This window comes from Triticum dicoccoides, chromosome 5B (genome assembly GCF_002162155.2).
Source record: "Triticum dicoccoides isolate Atlit2015 ecotype Zavitan chromosome 5B, WEW_v2.0, whole genome shotgun sequence".
NCBI classification, from domain to species: domain Eukaryota; kingdom Viridiplantae; phylum Streptophyta; class Magnoliopsida; order Poales; family Poaceae; genus Triticum; species Triticum dicoccoides.
In genome coordinates this window covers 519251208-519259298 of record NC_041389.1, presented here as the reverse complement: position 1 = coordinate 519259298, position 8091 = coordinate 519251208, and positions in this window count along the sequence as shown.

The window sequence follows — 8091 nt, the reverse complement described above, 5'->3', positions numbered from 1 at the left end:
ATATGTTTGGAGGCAACATTATAAGCCCCTATCGTTCTCTGTGTCTGATTAAAACTCCATAACCACAAGTATTGCGTGAGTGTTAGCAATTGTAGAATACTATATGATAGTTGAGTATGTGAAGTTTGCTAAATCAAAGCTCTGACATAGACCCTTCCTGAAAATAGGATGAATTGCAGTTGTTTAATGACTAAGAATGAAGTTTGCTAGTTTTCAAGAAAGTTTATGGTCTATGTTTTAACATGTGAATAGCTTGTTACTTGATCATGAAAAGTCTTTTGAGATGAACTACTGTTATGACATACAAACATGCTAGAAAAGGTGATTGAAATTATCATTTATCAAACTTGTGCACCTCTAGCATCCACACTTCATAAATTCTTTCTCATTTACCTACTCGAGGATGAGCAGGAATTAAGCTTGGGGATGTTGATACGTCTCCAATGTATCTATAATGTATGAAGCATTCATGCTATTTTATTATCTGTTTTGAATGATTATGGGCTTTATTATACACATTTATATTACTTTTGGGACTAACCTATTAACCGGAGGCCCAGCCCATATTGTTGTTTTATTGCATGTTTCAGTATTTGGAAGAAAAGGAATATCAAACGGAGTCCAAACGGAATGAAACCTTCGGCAGCGTGATTTTTGGGAACAATAGGATCCTGGAGACTTGGAATTCACGTCAGAAGATCCTCAAGGAGGCCACGAGGGTGGGGGCGCCCCCCTACTAGGCGCGCCCCCCTGTCTCGTGGGCCCCTCAAGCACCTCCCGACCGACTTCTTTCGCCTATATAGTCCCACGTACCCTAAAACATCTACGGAGAAGATAGATCGGGAGTTCTGCCGCCGCAAGACTCTGTAGCCACCAAAAACCTCTCGGGAGCCTGTTCCGGCACCCTGCCGGAGGGGGGGATCCCTCACCGGTGGCCATCTTCATCATCCCGGTGCTATCCATGACGAGGAGGGAGTAGTTCACCCTCGGGGCTGAGGGTATGTACCAGTAGCTATGTGTTTGATCTCTCTCTCTTGTGTTCTCTCTCGTGTTCCCTCTATGGCACGATCTTGATGTATCCTGAGCTTTGCTATTATAGTTGGATCTTATGATGTTTCTCCCCCTCTACTCTCTTGTAGTGGATTGAGTTTTCCCTTTGAAGTTATCTTATCGGATTGAGTCTTTAATGATTTGAGAACACTTGATGTATGTCTTGTCGTGCTTATCTGTGGTGACAATGGGATATCATGTGCCACTTGATGTATGTTTTGGTGACTAACTTGCGGGTTCCGCCCATGAACCTATGCATAGGGGTTGGCACACGTTTTCGTCTTGACTCTCCGGTAGAAACTTTGGGGCACTCTTTGAAGTACTTTGTGTTGGTTGAATTGATGAATCTGAGATTGTGTGATGCATATCGTATAATCATGCCCACGGATACTTGAGGTGACAATGGAGTATCTAGGTGACATTAGGGTTTTGGTTGATTTGTGTCTTAAGGTGTTATTCTAGTACGAACTCTTGAATAGATTGATCCGAAAGAATAACTTTGAGGTGGTTTCGTACCCTACCATAATCTCTTCGTTTGTTCTCCACTATTAGTGGCTTTGGAGTGACTCTTTGTTGCATGTTGAGGGATTGTTATATGATCTATCTATGTTATTATTGTTGAGAGAACTTGCACTAGTGAAAGTATGAACCTTAGGCCTTGTTTCCTACCATTGCAATACCGTTTACGCTCACTTTTATCATTGGTTAGCTTGCTGTTTTTATAATTTCAGATTACAAATACCTTTATCTACTATCCATATTGCACTTGTATCACCATCTCTTCGCTGAACTAGTGCATACAATTTACCATTGTATTGGGTGTGTTGGGGACACAAGAGACTCTTTGTTATTTGGTTGCAGGGTTGTTTGAGAGAGACCATCTTCATCATACACCTCCCACGGATTGATAAACCTTAGGTCATCCACTCGAGGGAAATTTGCTACTGTCCTACAAACCTGTGCACTTGCAGGCCCAACAACGTCTACAAGAAGAAGGTTCTGTAGTAGACATGAGCCGGCTAGGTTAGTGGGCTGACCGGTTAGCTGGGCCGTGGCCCAGTGGGGGGGTTGGCCCTTGTTTTATTTTTGTTAGTTTGTTTTTCTGTTTTTTATACTTTCCTTTTTCTTTATTTTCTTTTCTGTTTTCTCTGTATTTACCTAACACTTTAGTTTTGTAAAAGCACATAGGTTGTACCTAATTTAGTAAACTTAACTAAGTCACAGTCCGAACATTTTTGTTTTAATGTTTGAAAACTTTGGTTGTTTGCCAAAAATTCAAATTCAAATTCAAATCATTTTCAACTAACGCGATATTAGCGACAGTAACGGACGTGACATGGCGTCATTAGCAGAGGTTCTGTAGCTTGATTATCGATTTTTTTTTTGAAACTATGATGATTTTTATTGCAAATTCGGAAACTATACACCCTAATGGAGAAAAATCAAAAGTATCACCCCGTCGGCCTCCTGTTGGCCCAAAAGGGACTTTTCGGCCAACCGTTGGCCAAGAAGGACTTTTCGCCAACAGTTGGCCAAAGAGTCCCTCTTCAGCCAACAGTTGCTCTACTTTTTAGAAACATCATATCAAATAGGATTTTTAGTATTTTAATTTGATTCTTTTTGCATTAGATTAGAAATTTTATGAAGTTTCTGTAGATATCAAGTTTGACTAGATTTGAAAGTTTGAATTTGAATTTTCATGAATTTTCTCAAAACACTAAATTGCCTATAATTTGAGCTAGGAGTATTCTTTTTAGATGATTCTTTTTGCTACTGGTTCTTTGTGACTATGTTTATCAGTAGTAATTAATTGGTGAATTTTAGGATTATTTAAAATTAGGTTTTTACGCCATTCTCTCCCTCCATTTTCTCCCGCCATTTTATTTCCTGCCATTCTCTCCCTCCATTTTCTTTCCCGCCATTCTCTCCCGCCATCTTCTTTCCCGCCATCTTCTTTCTTGCCATCTTCACTTCTCAACTTATAAAACGAGCCTCATGGTGTCCACGATCGTAGATAACATCGTCTGACACGGTCCGTGTCTCCTGCGTCGGTGCTGCTGGTGGAGTGTGAAACACTGTCTGAGAGAAGTCATAAGTGTTTGCAGCTTCGTCATCATCATCGGAGAGTGTTTCACACTTATGACTTCTCTCACACAGTGTTTTACACTCCACATGAAGGCATCATCGTCATCCTCCGTCGATGCAGCACTCCTTAGTGTGGCGGGAGAGAATGGCGGGAAAGAAAATGGCGGCAAAGAAAATGGCGGGAAAAAGATTGCGGGAAAGTAATTTTTTTCATGTATAAAACGGCAATGGTTGTACAGGATTTACAAGGCACTTTTAAATATAAACTCCTATGAAGCTCAAAACAAGTTTTCTAGTAGGATAAAAGAAATAAAATACAAAAAAATACTACAAATAAAATAGCTACTGATAACTAAACAGAAACAAAATGAATATGTCAAAAAAACTAAAGAAAAAAATTTAAAGCAATTAAAATTGAAAGAAATAGCATAAAACCTATAAAACACTAAAACAGAAATGTTTTCATAAAAACCTAATCTTAAAAAAATTATAAAATTCGCCAATTAATTACTACTGATAAACAAATTCACAAAGAACCAGTGGCAAAAAGAATTACACCTAGCTCAAATTATAGGCAATCTAGTGATTTGAGAAAATTCAGGAAAATTCAAATTCAAACTTTCAAATCTAGTCAAACTTGATATCTCCAGAAACTTCATAAAATTTCTAATCTAATGCAAAAAGAATTAAATTAAAATACTAAAAATCCTATTTGATATGAATTTTTTAAAAAGTAGAGCAACTGTTGGCTGAAGAGGGACTCTTTGGCCAACTGTTGGTCGAAAAGTACTTTTTGGCCAACGGTTGGCCGAAAAGTCCTTTTTGGCCAACGGTTGGCCGAAAAGTCCCTCTTCGGCCAACAGGAGGCTGAAAAGTCCCTTTTCGGCCAACAGGAGGCCGACGGGGTGATACTTTTGATTTTTCTCCATTAGGATGTATAGTTTCCGAATTTGTTATAAAAATCATCATAGTTTCAAAAAAAATCCCACAATTCTCCTCCACTACAAGAAATCTTGTCCCGAGATTTAAGAGGTAGTGAAAGGGGGGAAGGTTTGGTAACGAATCTAGTGGGTCTTCTCATTCTGGCTTGCTCTTCTCGAAGAGGCCGATCCAATACATTGATGTCTTCATTTCTCTGCTTCAAGTCACCATGATCAAGTCGTCATCCTTTCTTCAGGATCTCCATCGTCTACGAACATGACCAAGGGGAAAAACTCCAGAAGAATGCATCTCCACAAAGCTGGGTATCTGATGGTGAACCCAATGGGAAATACACAAGGTACCCCACGAGTTGTATTTCAGTGAATTCATTGAGTGCAACATACGATGGTACCAAAGTTTCAAATGGGTAGGCAATCATTTGATGACTAGACAGAAGCTCGAATGGGGGGTTGAACAACGAGAATAACATGGTGTTTGATTCCAGGATGAATAATGGTATAGCATTCAGCTCGCGAATCACCTATGAAGCCAGGTGCAAAGGATACATTAGAATCCGGGTTATAAAGAAGAGTCAGGTTTCGATCCAGTGGACCTGTGGGTTATGGCCCACCACGTGGGTTGAAAGTAGGAAGGGTGGTGACACCTTGCACAGCACGATAGGGAGGCATGTCAGTGAATAGCTTGTCAGCTATGCCGGCAACAAAGTCGGTACCAAGGATGGGGAACGAAGAGAGCAATTTTCCTGCTTGTTGAACGAGGCGAACCAATTGGCAAAGTTATCACCCATCGGTGGTTACTGGAATGTCATCAACAATAGTAACAGGGTCTTACAGACAGAGTGGTACAACAAGGTGCCTACCTAAGCAAGGAATTATCTCTGCTCAGTTAAGTCAGATTCAGGAAAGGTTAAGCAAAAGAATGGAAAGGAAAACACGATTATCAGAGTAAACAGAACAATGGAAAGGAAAATTGTGTTTACACACAATTATTAGGAGTGTATCCTTCCCATGTACAAGCAGAACATGGCATACAGGATAGGAGAGAAAACCCAACCATTCAGATAAGAGGCAAGGATTAATCAAGATGTTACCCATACAACGGTGTTTGGATAACTGACCAAGAAACATTTAGCATCACGCCTCCAATGTTCTTGTTAATGAGCGTAGTATCATAGTCATGCTTCGAGGTAGAAATGATATGGTGTCTAGTAAAGGCCAGACTTTGGATACACAAATGATCCATCAGGAGCAACTTATAAATTAAGTCTTACAATTTCCTCCAGGAAGAACGGTTATCCTTGCAAAAGAAATTATAATGATAGGTCCTCTAGCCAGGGGTGTTAGGCATGACATCATATTACCAGGTCATCAAAGGACCAACATCATAACTCCTGGAAAGTTGTCACAACCATCATATCCGACCGAGATTCAGATCCGATTGGTGTCATGATACCTCAGACTCAGGATGTCCGAGAAGAAAAGGTGCGGCACGAATCGGCGAAATGACATTGCAAGATTCTTGGGAAATGAACTATGGGAGCGGGTTCCTGAAATAATAGTTCATCATTAAACCAAGGAGGAAATGAGGAGGTGGCTGATGGTTTCATCGACAATTCATTGAGAATTCCAAACGGATGGATTTCCACAATAATGTGAACAAGAAGATGACACTTTTCAATTCAAATGATATAATGTTGTATGCTCGAAGAAAACATACACCATCAATCATTAGTTGAAAGGTGTGCCCGAAATATGACCTTAGGCAGCAAGATCAATGTTAGAGTGATGATTCAATAACCAATAGTCTAAGAACAGACTGTCGATCGTTAACTTCAAAGCAATAGGGTTGCTAGAAGTCCAGAACTCAAGCAACATCGTTAGCATATTGGTATCCTGGTTAAAAACAACACGGGGACCAAGGAAGAATGGTGATGGTGAGAAGTATCATCATACCGAGAATTTCTAAGAGGTGGAGCAATTCCCACAACATTCTCGGCAGAAAAGACAGTAATACTTCAAGGTAGAACACAACACTAGCTCGAGAGCAAGTTGTATTCATAATGTGGACAAGTTCACAATGAAAGGAAGTCAATGATGTTGTCGATGATAATAAAAATCATCAAGGGCAAGGAGGGTATTTCTCATCATGAACACAGTTGACATCTCGGAAGAAGTAAAAGTGTTGAAGGTGATCCGACACATTTACCGGGAGGTTTGAAGAGGATGCAATCAAACAACAACGGCAACAAGCAAGGGAATGACGAAGTGGCAAATTATAGGATCAATATATAAGATGCAAGCTCAGAACCAAAGTTGCCTTTCAAGACAAGCAACATGATGTTGAAAGCTCGACGTAAATCGTGCTCACACACTGATGAATTCGTGCACCAGAGAAGGACGAGGTAGCACAGTTAAAGATAGCAAGACCAGGATGCGACCGATAGTCTAGGAATGACCGGATTGGGTTCAGAATTTCCCAGTAAAAATACTAGGGGTATTTGATTTGTAGTGCGGAATAATTTCACTGGTCGGTGTCCTCGGTTGACAACAACCCAGAACCTGTAGAGTGATTACAACAAGGAAAGACATTACTTCAACAAAGTTAGTAAGACGTGGTGCAATGGCAATACATCTCCGAGATACCAGGGGGTAATACTCGAAGGTAGAACATGGTAGAAGTAGAACCGGGTCACTGACCTATGATAGTAGATACTTCAACCTTGCCAAAAATAGACGAGGCACTGGAATGAATTCCCATCAGATATATCAGATCAGGACAGCATGGTCGGAACCATAACTGTAAGGAATCAATTTCAAGAATACCGAAAGAATCATATAGCTGGATAATCATTTTGTAAGAAGCTTCCGAGACGGTCTACATCATTTTCATGGGCATGAACACAAAGTTCAAGGTCGACTCCCACTTCTTTAATGCATATCATTTCATTCACCTCTCGCTTTGATAAAACTGTAGTGGGGAATTTTATCTGGTGGAACACCGGAAGAGTACGAATTGTGAAAACTTTCGGGTTCTCACGTTTAGGGGAAGACATAGGCTCAACCCATCGGGCATCTTAGTAACATATACCACTAGTTTCAAAAGTAAATACACAAGCTCGAAAGCAGAGCATGGTTGGCCAAGCAGATGATACAATTTACCAAAGGCACTATGTATCAGGGGAAGAACTCACAAGGTGACTGAATATGAAGGACACTGTCGGATAACAATCCAACAATGGATCGGACGATCCACAACGGAGCTGATGTGAGTATCGGTACTCACTCAGAGGAAGAAAGAATGCAGAGGCATCAGATTCAAGAATCACCTGATTAGTCTGATGCTTAAATAGAATGAAATTATGGTTTCCAAAATGAAGGATCAGAAGCAGACGCTCTGATCAAGGATGGATAAGTTGAAGACATTTAGTTGGACAATCAATAAAGGTTTGAATTGCTGAGAACCAACTCATCTCCGGAATGACGTCTGAGTCAGAAAGATAATTTTAAAAGGGTTAACCTAATGATTGTGTGCTTACGCACATATTGAATCAATAGGCTCAAAATGACTAAGACAAGGGATGTTATCAAGGACTACTAGTCATATGGAATTAACCATAATGCAAGAAGGCAAGAATCTCAAGAATAACAGGTTGTAGAGGATTTTTGAAAGATCGAAAAGTATTCCGAAGAATTTTGTGAGACACAAGAACAATTGAGAAGAACAGATCCTCGATAAATGTGAGGAAAAACTCATAAGGGTTTTCATGCGAAATAAAACTACAAGACAGTAAACACAAATGATTCTCGGGGCAACGGAGAATAGTTCGAGGCATCTTGTCACAATAAGAGCGACGAGGAATGATCATGAGAATGACAAGTGCATGCAGATATCCATAGGGATATATTGGTGGCAGTGAATTGCAAAGGCGATGAGCACAAGGGTCTCGAGAAAATATCGAGGGTTATCCTCAGAATCTTCTGACGAAGCAGGTGATCTTCCGGAATGAGGGCTCTT